This window comes from Marmota monax, unplaced genomic scaffold (assembly GCF_021218885.2).
Source record: "Marmota monax isolate L192 unplaced genomic scaffold, Marmota_monax_Labrador192_F-V1.1 WCK01_AAM20220418_F8-fsc00251, whole genome shotgun sequence".
Classification (NCBI taxonomy): Eukaryota; Metazoa; Chordata; class Mammalia; order Rodentia; family Sciuridae; genus Marmota; species Marmota monax.
The window spans coordinates 1,275,731-1,294,352 of NW_026694546.1; the positions used below are offsets into that span (position 1 = coordinate 1,275,731).

The 18,622-nt window shown below is 38.4% G+C and overlaps 1 pseudogene; it reads left to right on the plus strand.

The window, feature by feature from the left end:
• Nucleotides 1-18,135: 18,135 nt before the first annotated feature.
• Nucleotides 18,136-18,241, plus strand: LOC124076671 (U6atac minor spliceosomal RNA; annotated as a pseudogene).
• Nucleotides 18,242-18,622: the final 381 nt, after the last annotated feature.

Here is an 18,622-nt window from a genome sequence, read left to right on the forward strand (position 1 = left end):
AATGGTAGGCGACTTTGAAATATTCCTCTTTTGCTCTATTTTTTTTTCTTCATTATATTTCTATGGTTTGGTTTTTCATGAACTGAAAAGAGAAGGAAGGTCTTGCTCCCTGTGTTCTGCCATTTATATACCAGCAATCATCAAGGGAAACATAGCCTGATATTCCTGGGAATATCAGAGAAACGTTGTGTTATTTGAAACATCCATTTATGCTGAGTCATCCTAGAGATGGAAAAGAAAGATGCTGAGGAATCATGCATACTCTGGATTAGATCCAGGGCAAAGTGTACATAGAGATATTGGAGGAGAAAGAAGTGCCAAGAGCAACATCAAGAAGATGGGAAAGAAGAACCTGAAGAAGAGAGGCTTATAAAATCTGAGCCAGGAGGGGAGAGGGCAGAAAGAGGAAAGAATTCCAGAGAAGAACTAACCTGGTGTCTGGGGCAGAGCTCAGAAAGGTCAAGATCCCACAAAAGATCAAGAGATCCAAAGTGAGAAAATCTGGAGGAACTGGGATCCTGATGGCTTCAAAGAACTCATTTTTAAAAATCAGTCCAGTCTACCTAAGTCCAAAAATTTCTCATTTTTGCCTTTGAAGGACGAGGAGCTGACAGAAAATGACTAGATTATAGAGAGCTAATCTATCAACTTGTACAACTGAGAAGCGATCTTAGTTAAAGAAGTCTTATGCACTCCAAAGGGTGAACAAAGGATGAAATGGATGACTAAAGAGGTTTTCAAGAGTGTGACAATCTGGGTCATTATTCCACACTCTAAAAAAATTCTTCTTTTTATGTCTTGAGTTTTGCAACAAAAACTATGGAGATCTTGCTGACCAACATGGCTTAGGTGGTCAGATCAGACATTTTACCTGAAGACCAATAACAAGGCATAGTTGTATTTAAAGTGCATTGAGAATGAGAATGGAAACGTTAGACTCCTAAATAAACTGAATAAAGTAGTCCAGTCAGATCTCCATCGGGCAGCGGGCTTAACACGGGGGTAACATGAAGACATCAAGTTCAGGGGAGGGTGGCCCCTTTAGAAAGTTCCTTGAAGTCACTGTCATAAGAGCAAGATTACATTCTGATCACAAATACCTGCACTGTCCCTGATTTTGTTGTGTGAGAACAAATGCTTTTTATCTGTGGCACATTTTTGAGAAAGACAAACTCTGATTGTTGTCAAATTCACAGCCAAAGAAAAGTAAAAGAAGATTCACCAAAACATTTCCTCAGCAAATAGCATGTCTATCATATGTGGGTACTTTAATTGCATGAACTGAATTTCACCTTTGGCCTTAAATAAATGTGTTTATTTTTCATTAACTCCTCTGCTTCCATATATACACAGGATACAAATACTGAACTGACTTCTATCATGAAACAATTGAATTAACAATATAGGTTGATCCAGAGAGACAATCCCAGCAGAGCGTGGTGGGTCTACATGCTTGAGAAGCTCATTAGACAGTTATCTTCAATTATGGATCTAAAGATGAATGGATGAGAAAATTGAGCAGCAACTTCTGGAAAGGCTGGTCTAATTCTGTTGCCATGACATACAAAGAAAGAAGGCTCTTTGGGGAGAGGTGAGGATTCATTATTAAAAGAACAAGGGTTCGGTACTCCTCATGAGAACAAAACTGCCCCAAATGATATAAAAGCATCCACCCTGGAAATTTCTAATCCATCAACTTCTACAACTAAAAAGAGTAAGAAGATAACTGTGAATCCAAAGAGTCATAACTGTGAATCCAAATGGGGACAGATTTCTAGGAAAAATAGTAATTGAGCACATTTATTTTTATTTCCTCCCCAACCTAGACATTTGATGAAATGTTGAAAAGGAACCATGTGCTGCCATGCAGGTCAGGGTGTGGAATTTTCTACTTGTGGGATCAAGTTTGTATTTTGAATTTTGGAGCATTTCAGGTTTTAGATATTTGGATTAGGGAATTTCAATCTGTATATGTATAGAGTAAACACACCCGCCCGCACACTCACAGAGAATAATCACATTGGAATTTGAGATTTTCATAAAAAAATTTCTCCTATGTCTGGATTTCATTTTTTTTCAGATTTTGGAATATTTGCATATGCATAATAAATTACCTTTGGAATGAGATCCAAGTCTAAACATAAAATTCATTTATGTTTCATATGTAACTTACACACAGACTTCTATATACATACACATATTTTCTGTTTCACAAGTAATATGTGAATGTTTAATAAAATTTAAGCAATGAAAGGTCATAAAAGGAAACATGTAGGTTTTTCTTTACCTCCCACCCTTTTGTACCTACATTCACTTCCTAGGTTATACATTCTAGAAATGTTTAGATTGTTTGCATCCACCATTTTTTATTTTATTCTGATTTTTCTGATCACCAAGAAAAATTTGTCCCCCCCAAAATTAAAAATAACAAGTCATCCAGAAATATAGTCATCAGTAAAATTTAAATCATAATTAAAGACTACAAAAGAGTTCTACCATCATTACCAAAAACCCAGCCAAGGAAAGATTCGGCCAAAAGGCAATTCACCACACAGGAAGAAAATGCTCTCTTGGGAAATGAGGGAGAAAAAATTAGGAAAGTCCTTCTGAGCATTTCCTAAGGGCACAGCAGGGGCTAGTGGTAAGGCCCTGGGGCAGGCGGACAGTAGCAAACAGCAACCTGGATCGCAGGCCAGGCCCTGTAACACATACATTCTGATGCATCAACTACCTTCTGCTGTTTAGTGCAGACTGCCCTGCTGGACAACATGGCCAGTTACACAGACAGAGCCACCCTGATGATGGTGAGATAGAAAGGTTTTTACCTGTGTTTATTGATCATGGGCACTTCTGTGAAATACCTGCAGAGAATTAAATCTCCCTTTGGAGTAAGCTTGGAAACTGCCATATCCCATATTTGGGTTACATCCTCACTCCTGGAAAGCTGCAGTAGCTCTAGGCAAGTTAAGGAAAACAAAAAAGCCCATCTGAAATCCTTCACTCTTTGCTTTATTCTGACCACAAATACTCAAATAAATACTATATGGTGTATGATAGAACTCATCCCAACCTGCATTATTGGACATGCATGGGCTCCCTTCTCCAAATCTGAGCAGAGAAGTCACTAAAAGAAGAAAGCTACTGAAACAGAGACAAATATAAAACATCTGATCAAATTTTCCTTGAAATAATCTCTAATAATTTTTCAAAAGGATGTTTCATCTCCAAGATTCGTCATCTTGATATGGAAATAAACTCATGTGATGCTCTTCAAATATTCCATGCGTCTTCCAGATTGGGGCTCATGGCCAGCTCTAGACAGTGAGCAGAAGTGCTGTGCTGAAGTCCTGGAGGGAGTCTCACTTCACCTCTGGTCGTCACCTGTTAAGACAGTAAAACCACAAAATTGAAGCAATGTGTGAAAATCCGAACTATCTCCTAAAAATGCCAGGCTACTCTTGAGCAAGAAATAAAACTTTAGCCACTGAAATTTTAAAGTCTGTGTAACTGCAGCATAGTTTATTTATGACAATAAAACAGGTACAAGATATTTATTACATATGTAATATGTATATTATACATATATTTATTAATTGTGTAACATGTACATCATACATATAATATCTATTACATATGATTGACAATTATATATAATATACTTATACATTATATAATATAATAATTATATAGTGTTATATTATATATTATCTATGTGTGTATAATATATATCATATATTATACAATATGCAATAATAATATATTATTATATGTGTATATATAATATGTAACATGTAATATATAATGTATACAATTATTATACATTAATTATATGTATATTATATAATATAATTATTACATCTAATATAAAGATTATATAATGATTATATAATACATAGTATATAAATAGAATATAGTATATAAATATTATAAATATATAATATAATAATTCTATTTTTACAATATAATACATATAATTATTATATATTGTATATAATATTGTGTGCAATATTATATATGTATTATATATCATATATGTGTATATACATCAAATAGAGATCTAACAATATGTGTGTGTGTGTGTGTGTATAGAGAGAGAGAGATTTTTTTTTTAACCAAATAGAGACCATAACAGAAAGAATTAAAAAAAACTTTGTTTTTTATATCAGATGGTTCATTAATTCTAATGTAGAAGTAATAAGATAGTTAGTCACATGCTTATTCATTTTTTTCTAATTTCAAAGATAAAACAGATTGAAAGGAGGAAAAAGCAACAACTTATCCAAACAAAAATAGATTGCCTAGAAGGGGAAGAGTGATTTGACTTAGGAGTTCTCTTCTGGAACACTAAATAGAATAATTTCCAGAGTTTTGAGGAGGAAAGTATGCCTGGGAACTTTATGCACAGTCTAGCTATAATCTGTAGGAGAACCAAAGATAAAGTCTCAGACTTAGAACACACATTAAAATAAAAACCTTAGACAAAATACTTTTAAAACTTTTATTTGAGTAAGGAACACAGAATAGAAGAGAGTAGAAGGGCTCAGTGGCAGCTGTATGGGTGGTGAGATTTCATGGGCTCCTGTAGAGGTAAGACAAAGAAGATCTGTTTAATTGTTTAGAGTGAAAAGAGCCTAGTTAGGGGTTAGTTGGTGGGCTCTGACTGGTAAAGTCTCTAGTCTCTTCTTGCTATTTATGTTGGGATTCAGCTTGGTCTCATAGGCATGGTCTCTGTCCCAGCAAAGTGATCTCACAATTAAAAAAAAAGTATTTTTAACACCCGGAACATATACTACATAGTTATTATTTTTCCTAGAAATTCTGACCCATAATAATGCTAGCTTTCATTATCCATCCAACCAACATGCAATAATCATCATGCATATAGATTCGGATCCTCACTATTACTATATCCCCAGTGCCTACTAAAATAATTGTCTCATATTAAATGCTCAGTATGTATTTGCCTAATTAAATAGCAAATAATTAAAAAATACTGAGAAATATATTGGAATTAGGAAATATAAAACATGTATAAAAGAAGTATAATAATTAAAATCTTCAAAATCAGTGAAAAACTAACTCTTCAAAATGGGGTGAAATATGATTACAAAATGATACATATCTAGGTGTGAGGGGACACTGATTTTATGATTTGAAACATATTCTTGATCTGTAAATTTCCAAATTATTCACTTAAGCCAGGAAGCCTAGGGATAGTGAGTGAGAATATCCTACATCTCAATTTATGCAAGATGAAGTAATTAGCTCTTTTCTGTCTTTATAATAGCATGTAGGAGAAAACAGACATTGTTACTAAGGTCAATACAATAAAATCATGGTGTGAAATTCTAATATCACTAAGGAACAAGGTGAGATAAACTCTATCAATATAGCAAAAGTAGAGAAAACTACTTTGTAGAAGAAGCATAACAAGTACTCCCAACCAGAGAAAAAAGGTGCTAAAAATCTGCTGCAACAAACAAGTTAAACACCTTAAAAAACAGCTGGAGGTTTAATTTACCTAAATTTACAATGCAAAGATTTTTAGAAATGTACGGAATTTTGTTGGGCATGGTGGCTCAGGAGGCTGAGGCAGGAGGATCCCAAGTTCAAATCCAGTCTCAGTGATTTAGCAAGGCCCTATGCAACATAGTGAGAACCTATCTCAAAGTAAAACAAAAAAAAGGGTTAGGGAGGTAGCTCAGTGGTTAAGCCTCCCTATGTTCAATCTCTAGTCCCCAAAATTAATTAATTAATTAATTAACAGAATTTTACGATTTAGAACATTTGCTTCATCCCTACAAGATATTTTGTGCACATTTTTCAGTCACTTCCCACTCCCAGCCCAGCCCCAGCTTGCCACAACCATGTTTCTTTTCTGAATATTTTAATTAAACTAATGAAATCATCTCATTTTTAAAACAAACATATGATGTGAAATAAAGATTTTTTTTTAAAAAAGGCTCAGCTTGAACACAAAAGCACTCTGATACAAGAAAATCCATAAATGAAAAAGAAATCTAAATTAGAAATCCTAATGGCACGCAAAATAGAATTTCAGGCCTTTGAATGTTGAGGAGTGAATTATGATCCAGTTTCACTTGAAGTAAACACTATTGGGGACCCAGAAAGATTGTCTTCACTAATAAAAAGAGAAGGATGTTCAAGTGCCTTACGTAAAATGGCAGAATACTTGCTTGTAACCTAAATACATCCCCTTTAAGTCACCGCAGATTATTTACGATGTAAATTCTAGATAAATTGTTGTTGTAATACATTACTCAGGAAATAATGTTACTCCACTGTGTAAAGGAATGAAATACTGAAATCTCTACAACGTGGATGAACCTTGAAAACAATATCTATGTGAAAGAACCCAGATATAACAGGTCATAGATTGCATGATTCCATACATCCAGAAATATTCCTATAGGTAATTCTACATCAGAGTGTTCTATGTCACCAGTATAAATCAGTTTGGTGATTGTCAGAATCTTAGTGTGGAGGCAACACAGGGGAATAACTGTTTAATGGCTGTGGGATTTTATTCTGGGGAGATGAAATTATTTTGGAACTAGGTAAACAGGACAGCTACACTGTATTGTGAATGAACTAATTGTCACCGGCTTGCTCTCTTTAAAATTGTCAAACTCATGTGAATTTCCCCTACTTAGGCAATAGCAACCAAATTCTGTCCATCAGGATGTCTTCAATCTGTGATTTATATCTTCCATGAGTGAATTCTCAATCTCTGCTAGGTTTCCTAACCTCTGCTGTTAACATTATCTTCAGAGGAGATTCCCAGGGTTGAAGGGCCACGGAGGCTAAATACGTGATGGGTGGTTAAAATCAACCTACCAGGGCTCAAGTATGAATGCTAATAAGCATTCCTTGAGCTGGTTTTTTCTCCTCCTTGAGACATGAGGGAAACACAAATGTACCCTCAGAATTCCTTATCTGCTTTTTGTATACTCAGGGGGAACATTCTTACTACATTGGGTTTGAAAAACTAACGACAGGAAGAAAAATAAGAAGAGACTAAGACTATTTTTTTTTTTAATTGAAGTAAGTCAATCCATCTCAGAGTCTTAGGCAATTTCCATTCCTGGTGGGAGAGTGGCAGAGAAGAATGGGATAATTAAAAGATGAGGAAAAGCATAAAAGAAAATATTTTTTCATAGCCAGTGATGTCATCCTTCCTTGAAATAAGGCCTCCTCTGCAGATCAAAGATAAACAAACAACCAAGAGGGGCTGAGGGATAGGGAGGGATGAAATCAAATGCACTTTCCTGAAAGCCAACAGTATTCTTTTTTTTCTCTTCCCTCTAAAAGCCAGAGCCTTCCATTTAGAATATAAATTTAAAAAAAAAAAAAAAAAAAAAAACTTTCTATAATTACGAATGTAAAGACGAGCTTTATTTCGCAGTAGGGTTTCTTATCGGCACTGACCTGTAGCTCCTTCAGATGGGGATGTGGGCCCCAATTCTCAGGATTTTAGAAAAGAATGCGTTAAAATGGGGAGGGTGGGGGGATGAAAGGAAGCTGAAATGTGTGCAGATGGTTTAACATGCAAATGTCCTCACTTTTCTTTTAGGTGGAGGATCAAGGTTTGGCTATTTTCAACTTCTTTTCCAACTCCCCCTCTCTTCCCATCCCAGTCTGGTTTCAAGAGGATTGTAGATGTGACAAGGGCTTTGTGTAGGGAATTCAGGCGAATGAAAGGGCCCAGGAGACCCAGTTGAGGGAACAAACTTTTGGGGGTCGGGGGGTCAGTTTAGAATAAATGTGTGGCATTGTTGGTATTAAGGACATGCACTCAGCAGGGTGTCCTGAGCTGGGCACACAACTCTCAGGCCTGTTTATTCAACACTGAAATACCTAAGGACGGGTCTTGGGGAGAAAAGAGAAACTTCGGCAGCAAAGGCCTGTACCTTCCAGTATCAGAACATTCCCTAGAAGCACAAAGCCCGGCTTTTTTTTTTTTTTTCTAATTACAGAGAAGAAAGTGCCTGTGCATAACCCAAAATTAATTGATTAATTAACCAATGCATTAAAAGAAGAGTTTCCCGTAGCATTTTTTTTTCTCTCCTCTCTCTCTCTCTCTCTCTCTCTCACTTTTTTTCCCCCTCTCCACACATAGACAATCCAGGTCATTGAGAAAGCCTAAGATAGAAACAGTTTCTTAACCGTGTTTGAAAACAGCCTTTGTTTCCATGGAAGTAGCACAGGGCCTCTGTGGTTTTCTTCCAGAAAACATTTACCTACCTCGGAGGGGTTTTTGTGTGTGTGTGTGTGTGTGTGAGAGAGAGAGAGAATTAAATGAGAGAAAGTGCTTCACGTAGTCTGAGCACATAGTTAGAGCTAAATAAATATTAGTTGTTGTTGGTATGTATTGCTCTTATAGTGCTCAGTCATGAAGAGGTCAGGAAGACAGACAGAAGGATTCAAGAAGAGACTGCCCCAGCCTAAGGTGGAAATCAGATCCGAGGGGAAGGGGAGGGGGTGGCTGAGGTCACCAGCAAAGCTGTCATCCTTCAAGCAGTTGAAAGGTAGAGAGGGGGTGCTTCCAAAAAAGAAATCAGAGTTACAGAGTAGCTCAAAAGATGAGAATAAGGAACGAATTCGCCTGTAAGACTCTCCTTTCTGAATTTTTAAAAAGCCACAAGAATTTGCCTAGATCTGGCTCAGGGCAATAAAACCCAGATACATGAAATATTGAAGAATGTAAAGGCTAAATTGTGTTTCATAGATTTCCAGAATTTTGGGACAGACAAAATGAATCCATGAAAACCATTTCAGAACAACGAAGAGAAAAAACAAAAACAAAAAAAAAAACTTCCTGTTGATGTTTAATGAACGGGATTAATGAAAGGAGAAATTAGTATTGGGATGACCAGGATGTTGGTCCTGAGAGGAGGGAGACTGTGACAGGGGCCATCATGAGGTCAGGCTATGGTAGATTTAGACTGTTGACTCTGAAAAATCAGGATTTCAGGAAGCTGAATTTAGGAGTAGAGTATGGAATGGTTTGGCATCTGAAGAATGTGTTGAAATAGAGATCAGCGGAAAACCTAGGGCTATAAGCCACACGCAGGATATGGTAATAGCATAGCATGTATGCTGGTGGACTAGAGAAATTCAAGGAGTGTGAAAGAAAGAGGCTGACCTCAATGAAAGTTCAAGAAAACACATGACAGAGGGGACTAATCTATTGTATTGCAGGAGGGAAAATATGGTGGTAGGGATAAAATGAATGATTGATCAATATAGGAAGGATAGTATGAGTTATCAATAAGACATCTCAGAGAAAGCAAAATAAAAATGTTTCCATTATTATGATCATAGGAGTGAAATGTCCCAAGAACAGAGTTGAAGTCAAGTACTTAACCCTGAGTTTTCTGACAATGATCCACCATGACTGCAATATTCTGGGTTTTGGGGGAGGGAGAGTGGGGAGTGATTAGGGTCTCCTCTTTATGATGTTAGGAAAACTCATATGCAGATGGGATAAGGACTCATGGGAGAGCAACGAGTCCGGCTTATTCTGCTTTTCAGGAACATTTGGGAACTCAGAGGAGAGATATGTAACCTAATCTAAAGGAAATATTATGAGGAAGATAATTTTAATTTTGTGTATAGAAGGAAATAAATGGTTCTGCTTGTTCTTATTCAGATATATGATGGGGTGGACTGGTTTATTACATTTTCTGTGGCTTTTTGGTTATCATCACACTAAGTAGTAAACTCACATACTTTTTGCATCCCTAGTGCCTTATCCAATGTCACACCTACAGTGCAAAAAAAAAAAAAAAAAAAAAAAAAATATATATATATATATATATATATATATATATATATCTCAACAAAAACACCCAGAAAGGAGGTTAAATAAGTTAGCCCAAAGTCCATACTATGAGTAATTTTAAACTCAACAAAAGAGCCTACGACAGAGGTGAGATTAAACACCTCCTGGTTTTACATCATATTGCATCTCACCTTGCATAGGTCATGGCACATAAAAAGTGCTCATTAAAATGGGTGCGTAGAAATTTGAATTTCAGAACTGACCCCAAAATGAACAATGGAAAAAGGAACCATGCTGCCAGGCTGCCACTGCTGGGGCAACTGATGTAGTTACGCCAAATGATAATGTGACTAAAGAAGAACCCAGAATCAAGCGAAAATGATTCCTAGTCTGGAGGACTATGGAGAATGGCTATACTCATTCCTTTGGCTGGTAGGGCCCAGGTAGGACAGGATAGTAAGAAAGCATAAGACAGAAGGCTCCCTGGGGCCTGCTGTTGAGAATGTCTTTTGTAGCCACCTCCGTGTGACCAGAATGCTGAGTCAACAAGTGATTACCACTGTCAATGAATACATAAGGCGTCTATCACCTATGTTGTTCACCTTGAACTCTCCCCCTACAGTTCCCTTTCCTTGCAGCAATTTGTTCAGCTATTTAGCCAACATTGGTTGTATTCCTATATGCCAAGAATGTGGTGTTAGTGATGCCTGTTGAGAGGCGCATGCATGTAGGTAGGCAATGCATTAAGCACTGAGATCTAAAGAGTCATAGGATGTCATGAATACCCTTAGAAAAGGCCGTTATGCCAGTCACCATGTCTCTCTTCCCTCCTCTTAGGAGCCTGTTGCTGTTGATTTGGTGGTGATATCTATTCTGTCAGTGTAGAGACAGGGAACAATAGTCTGGGAGGAATGGATCTGACAAGTGTCCCATCTGAGGAGAGGTGAATGCAAAGAACCATGGTCCTGCAAAGCTCTCTCTCTGGATGACCTCTCTAAAATCTTGCCAGAAAATAAAGCCTGTGCTGCAAACCCAGGAAGAAAATCAGCATCACAATTTGCAGGGTAAACCTTCTGCTAACAATACAAGGGATGGGGCTCAGCCAACTCTCAGCGTGGCTGCCCAGCCAAGTCCATGATTAATGATGGCATTGCAAGCAAGAAGAGACCTCAGCTCTATGAGCCTGGACTTTTACAAAAAGCCTTGACTAACCTGAAAACTGACCAGAGGAATGCCAATGTGTAGCATCTCAAATATCCCTGACATGGAGCAACAATAAAAAATATCCAAAAAAGAACACCAACTCAGGGTTGTGAGTTAAAGACAAATTTGGTGACAGAGAAATGACATCATCATTTGAAGATGTTGGAGATCATTTCTTTCATGATATATGAAAAGTATATAGCTAGAGTGGTCTGATTGTTTAGATATAGAAAACTAAGGTCCGGATTATAAGGAACTTTCTGGAACGTAGGCAAGTGGGTCGCAGAGCCAGAACTGAATCCAGGGCTCTCCCCACTACACATAGCACAATTTTTATAAAGCTCAATAAGATCTTGTATCCAAGCAACAGATCCTACTTTCTAAGTATAGAAACTCCTTAGTGGCATGGGTAAAGCTCAACTTCTCTATACATCATTGGTTATTAATTAATTGCTGGGAATTGAACCCAAGGCTTTGTGCATGCAAAGCAAGCACTCTACCAACTGAGCTATATCCCCAGTCCCAGAAGTTGAATTTTATCAAGTAAGTTTTGTTATGTTTTGTTTCGTTTTGTTTGTCCCCAAGAAGAGTTGTATGTACAATACTTCCTATGCTCTATCATATTGAGAATGACTCTTTACTGCCTTTATTCTCAAACAGTTTAGCTGGGTATAATATTATTGGATCATACTTCTCTCAGTCTTGTAGATATTGATCATTTTCATATAATGTTGAATGACATTTCTGGAGAAACCTGAATCCAGCATATTTTTCTGCTTTCTACATAGAACACATGATATTTTTTCCCTAGGTCTATTTTTTTCTAGATATCTTCTCCCTTTAGTATTGTTTCATTAACATAACCTGAATAGGTGCACTGATGATTGCGTATGCCCATTTTTTCATAAAAGTGATTTTTAATTCAAAGATTCAGTTCTTTATTTAATGAATTTCCATTTATTTTATTTTTTACATATATTTTCTATTCTGTTACTTGGATTCTTCAAAAATTCCAATGGCTCCTTTTAGCTATGGGGCTTCAAAAAAATAGCATCAAGAGGGGAGACTTATCATCACAGACTTTGGTAAAGGGTGCACTGCAGGAAAGGGTAAGTAATCCATTTGCCTTCCTCCCTGTTAGAGGCTGCCCTACAGTGGACTCTTACTATGAATCGGCATTTGGTGACTAACACCAAAAACAACCAAAGAACGGAAGGGCCAGACTGATGATGTCAGAAATGAGAACAGAAGTCATTTTTTAGAAACTTTTCTAAGGATGAGATCATTTTCTGGCAAGTTGAAAGAAACACAGACAACAGGAGTTATAAAGTAATTTCTTCTCCTCTAATTTTAACAGCAAGTTCTCCAAGAGAACTAAGCAATGTTGTGATGCTGACCTTGTCTACTACCCTATTGCCTGTGTCTAGCATGGGTCTAAACTGCCAGCCTCAACAACGAATATTTGCTGAATGAATAAACAGAAATAATAAATTGGATTTATAGGTGGTCCAGTTAGAAAATTTAAAAAATGCAGTATCTCCTATCTCCATGAAGACTGCATTGACAACATTTTAACCAGCACATACAGTTTAGTCTGAATAACTCAGTATTTTTGATTAAGTAATGGTGAGAGGAATAGTGGCCTTTGAAGATTATTTGGCTTCATAAAGTCCCAAAGGAGTCAGTTCTTATAGGAGGGACATTCTGTTGGCTCAGGAGAGTGCAATGTGGTGTAAGCGGCCAAAGCATTAAAGTGCACCAAGTCCACATTTGCATCGTGGCTTTACCATCTATGTGACCTTGAATGTGTACCTTAAACTTCTCTGAGCTTTGGTTTCTTAACTGAAAAAAATCATGAAAACTAATACCTCATAGTGCTGTTGTTACAAGAATTAGGTAGAAAAAGTTACAGGAAATATTTAGAAAAGCTCATGGCCAAAATAAACACAACCAAAACAAAACCGGCATTCAGTCAACAGTGTCCATTATTGTTTGTGGACTTGAAGTACCCATTTATGTCACCTCACCTTACGCAGAGCACCCCAGTGCTCTCTCTGCCCCTGACTGTGCAGTAGACAGAGGTGGGCAGTAATCTTGGTGACTAGAGAATTAGGTACACAAATTTCTTCCCACCTGACCCTCCCTGTTTTAGTCAACTTTTTTATCACTATGACCAAAAGAGCTGACAAGAACAATTTTAATAAAGAAAATGTTTATTGGGGGGCTTACAGTTTCAGAGGTCTCAGTTCACAGATGGCTGACTCCACTCCCTGGGACTTGGGGTAAGGCAAAATATTATGGTGGAAGGGTGTGTCAGAGGGAACAGGCTCAGGACTTGGCAACATGGAACCACAGGAAGAGACTCCATTTACCAGGGACAAAATATATACCCCAAAGTCATGTCCTCAATGACCTCCAGCCATACCCCACCTGTCTTCAGTTATCACTCAATCAGGGTTAGGGTTAAACCTTTTATAATCCAATCATTTCTTCTCAACTTTCTTGCCTGGTTTTACACATAAGCTTTTGAGGGACACTGAATATCTAAACCATCACATTCCACCCCTGGCCCACAAAAGCTCAGGATCATGCCAAGAGTCCCCATGCTTCTCAACAGTTCCAAGATTGTCCAAAAGTTTAAGTCTCCTCCAAGACTCAAGGCAAACTCAACCTGAGCACCTGTAGATATCAAAAGCAAGTTACATGTATCCAATATATAAAGGGACAGGGTAAACATTTCCATTTTAAAAATTGAAATAGGGGCATAGAAAGAAGAGAGGGACCAAAGCAAGACTGAAAACCAGCTGGGCAAACAAGTCCTGTAGTTCCACATCCAGCATCGGAGGCACATGGCATCCTGATGTTCTCTCCAAAGGGTTTGTTCAGCTCCACGTGGTTGCTACCAAGGTCTGCTGTCATCTGGAGCAGTAGCCAAACCTTCAGGGACCGTGGTTGCATCAGTCTATGAATGCCAGGGTGACAGATCATGGTGAAACCACTTTCTAGGCTTCCCTGTGCAGATGGGGGTGCCCCTACTGGTCTCTTCTTAAAGGAATTTTTACTTCCTTGAGCCTGAGATGAATGTGGTCTTGCCAATTCTTAAGATGCTCTCAAGCCATCTTTCTTATTGTCTCTGGGCAAAGTCTCTAGCATTTCTTTAGTGACACTAATGTCTTTAACAAGTCCTTGGCCTCAGTTTTACTCCCACTCTTCAAGTCCAAATTTTTCAAATCTTCCTGCTCTGCTTTTTGTTCTGTATATCACAATAAACCTGGCTAAAAGACACCTGCAATACCCATGCCACCACCTGAATATCATGGTGCTTAGGTATTTCTTCCATCTGATGAAGGAGTCCATTACTTTTAAAATCAGCTTCTCAGAAAGTCTCAGGATATGGGCAAAATGCAAACAACTTCTAAGCCAGAACGTAGCACAATGGCACCTAGTCTATTTACTAATGATGTCCTCCTTTTACTTTTGAAACCTTTTGAGCCATGCTTATATCAGCATTCTGGTCCTCTGAGCTCCCACCAGAATTGCCTATTAAGCTCCGTTTACAAAAATCGAAAGCTCTTCCAGTTTTTGTCTCTAAACTTTGCAAAATTCCTCCTGCAATTTCAAAAAGCTCTAAAAAGCTTCTAAACCATACAGCCAGGTTAGTCACAGCAAAGATTCCCCTTCTCAGCACCAATTTATGCTTTAGACAGCTTTTTCATCATTGTGACCAGAAGACCCAACAAGAACAATTTTAAGGAGGAAGAGTATTTGGAGGATTATGGTTTCTGAGGTCACAGTTCATACATGGCTGACTCCATTCCCTGGGGCTTAAAGTGAGGCAGAATATCATAGCAGAAGGGTGTGGCAGAGGAAAGAGGCTCAGGACATCAAAACATGGAAGGAGAGAGAGACTCCACTTGCCAGGGACAAAATGTATGCCCCAAAGGCATGTCTTCAATGACCTATTTCCTCTAGCCATACACACCTGCCTTAAGGAACACTCAGTTCCTCCCTTTCAAGGGATTCAATTACTGACTAGATTAAACCTCTTACAACCCAATCATTTGGCTGCTAAACTTTCTTGCATCATCTTACTTAAAAGTTTTTGGTGGACACCTCACATTGAAACCGTAACACTCCCAAACTGCTCCCTGATACTTCAGCGTATCAATTGTACCCATAAGCTTAAGATGCAAAGCAGAGAGAGAGAGAGAGGACTGCTCATTCTTTCAAATGAAATGATATTAGGTTTTAAGAGACAGGGAGGGTATTTATGAAACTTGTTCTCCCAAAGGATTCAACAACTTCCATGAGTGGGCAGACTTCTTCACACACCTTAGGTGCCCCAAATGTTCACAGTCTCATGAGACTGACTCATTAGATTGCCTTCTTTCATCCTTTAATATTAATTTCCAGATTCCAATATCTCTCAAGTCCAATATATCATCTCACATTCACAATTTGTATATGCTCTTATTGTCGGTCTGTCCCATAAAGAAGTTTATGTCAGCGTCAAACTCGGCGAGGGAGTCATTGAGTCCTGAGGGAGAGTCAGCCATAGCAGGTGATTCTTGCTCATGAAGCAGCCAGATAAGACTCTCCCCAGGTAGAGGAGAAGGGCTGGTGCTGCTCACGGTGCTCAGATCTTATGATCATCGCCAACTTGCAACCTGAAGCTTGCTTAAAGACAGGAAACCCCCAAAGACCACGAAGACCTTGAATTTCCTCTGAAGGGGAAGAGGTTCTTAGGTACTGCGTGATAGATTTAAGGAAAGATTTCTATATAGAGCTCAGACTGATAATTTCCTGTCATTTTTCTTGAGTGTCTATTAGAAGGGTTGGGGATAGAAATAATGAATATGGAAGACGAAGTCCTTACTGTCATAAAATAATATTGTCGTGGTGGTAGGAGGAGAGATGAAAGTAAATATAAAATCAAAAAAATTACCAGTACCTGCAGGGACAGTGTCACATGTCTGTAATGCCAGCTACTCAGGAAGCTGAGGCCGGAGGATCAGAAGTTCAAGAACATCCTCAGTGATTTAAGGATGAAAAAAAAAAGTAAAATAAAAGAGATTGAGGATACAGAGTGCTTGCCAAGCATGCTAGAGGTCCTGTCAATCCCCAGTACAAAAAAAAAAAAACAAAAACAAAAAAACCTCCCTCAAACAAAACAAACAAACAAAAAAAATCAGTGGATTATAAGGGTAATACATAGAATTAACACAAGCTGATGGGGTAAAAAGTAATTGGGTGACTACTTAGATCCATCAATGAGAGCTGAGATTTGGAGGAGAAAGGTTGAGGCACATGAAGACCAGAGGAAAGTCAATTGTCTACAAAGGGAATAGACAGTGGAGAGTCTGTGGTAGGTGTGAGTGTGAAATACCAGCAGCACTCTGCAGGTACAGTGATAGAGAAAGGTGGCAGCAGATGTCAGCAGGAGGGGTCAGGGCGTGCAGGATTGTGAGAAACATGATAGGGAAGGGGTGTGGGATTTTTCTTTTAAAATCATAGCTCCCAGTCATGACTCGGGCAGCAAAGAGTGGAAAATGTTAGCTCGGGAAGAGGATGCTATGGTTTGGGTGTGGTTTGTCCCTGGAGGGTTCATATGTTGTAGACTTTGTCATCAGTGTAGCAGGCAGGGGGCGGTGGTGTGAAACCTTTAAGAGGTGGTCCCAGTGGGAGATCCTTACATCAAATGGGCATGTCCTGAGAAGTGACTTCAGACCTCTCTGCCTCCCAGTTTTGTAATGTGACCTCACACATGCCCTTGCCATGGACGTCTGCCATGAGGCCATGCAGCCTGGGCAAGGAGAGGATACTTGCGAGAGCCTGTGCCATGCTGTTTGGATTTCCAGCATCCAGACAGTGAACTAAATAACCCCCTTTTCTTTGTAAATTAGTCTGCCTCTGGTATTTTGTTATGGTAATGAACAATGGACTAATACAAGGGACAAAGGCACATATGAGAACCAAGGGCAAAACGGGATACCGAAGTTAGAACCAATCTACACCCTGTTTCTGGGTTGAATCCAGACCTATGCATTTTAGTGTTACTAAAGCCTCTGAAAAAAAATTCATAAATTAATCTCATTGCCCAGTGGATTTTTTGTTACGATCTGGATTCCCTCAGGCACTGGTTATGGTGATTTTCCTGGTCAGATGTGTAACATGGGTGGCTTGGAAAGGGAGGGTCAGCAGCTGGGTTTTAGAACCCCTGCTTCTCTTAACAGCTGAGGGATCTTGTCTGAGGCCTTTACCTCCTTGACCATCAATCTTTCTCATCTGAGTACAATTTGTCTCTAATAACAATTTGGAGTTGTATGATTCCTTCACACCAAGAGCAAGTTTGTACTTATGTGTCAAAGAAAATCAGACGTATTTGATATCCTCATATACACAGATTCACAAATAGCTGAGAAATCCTCATTCTGGTCACTAAATTGTGATGGATCATCCAGGTAAGCACAACCCTGCCAGCTTTAACAGTGTCCTGTATAGAATTCATGCCAATCTTCTGTGTGGAGGGAAAGCCTAAATTTCCCCCTCTTAGACATGGCTCCCCCTATCCCACCAAAACCACCACCATCTTTAAGTCCAGCAGGAAGGCACTCTCATTTCCACAACACAAGACAATTGCAAATTGAAGAGAAAATGATCGTGCACATTCTGTTAATTGGCAGCCCGAAAGAGTACAAGGTAATAAAGTGCCTGAACCCATGAGAGATGTTTCTAAGACTATTGCTGAGGGTTAGGTGCCCTCTACTGGTAGACTCAACTGCAAAAGTTAATACGCATTTTTTTTTTTTTTTTTTTTTTTTTAATTCTGGGATGCTTGCTTCCTAAGGTCACCTAGAATGCAGGTGTTTGTCTTCAGGGATTTTCAGATGGAAAACAAGTTCAAACAAGGTCATACCCCATTCAAGAGAAATCTTTTCATGCCTTTACAAATCTTGGATGGTATTTTACACAATTTGGAACAGAGGTAAGCATAGAGCTCACCCTGGGCTCGGAGATGGAAAAGGTTGTTTTTAGAAGCTTTTCAGATGAAATGCTAACAACCTTTAAAGAAAAATGAAATCTCATTAGCATTTAAGAATATTTATTTTTTAAAATTATAGACATTAGAGTTGTATGGAAGAAGATTGGCATTTCCATGATAAAAATGGAAACCATTCTGGTGACCTTAGGACACAATGTGGTTGAGACCTTCCTTGCCACCTGCTTTTTTTTTTTTATTTTGAATTGAGCCTGGAAGATGATATTGGGCGGTGGGTAAGGGCACAAGAGTTAGAATGAGAACTGGCTTTGAATCCCAGTTCTGCCACTTACTAGAGAAGTTATTAAAGTCCCCTACTTCCGTTTCAATGACCTTTTCAACACAGCATACAGATTAAGTCCACTCAATCCAATCCCCTCCATCATTATCATTATGCCATTCCACTAATACAGAAGACATATAAAAAAGTATTAGAGCAAAAAATAAAAAAAAAATTTAAAAAAAAGTATTAGAGCGACTAACAGAACTTATCTCTGTATTCCTCACTGTTTTTATAGAGTAGCCTCTCATCAGGACACTTGAGTGAGTTCTGAGAACAAAGAACCAGACACAGA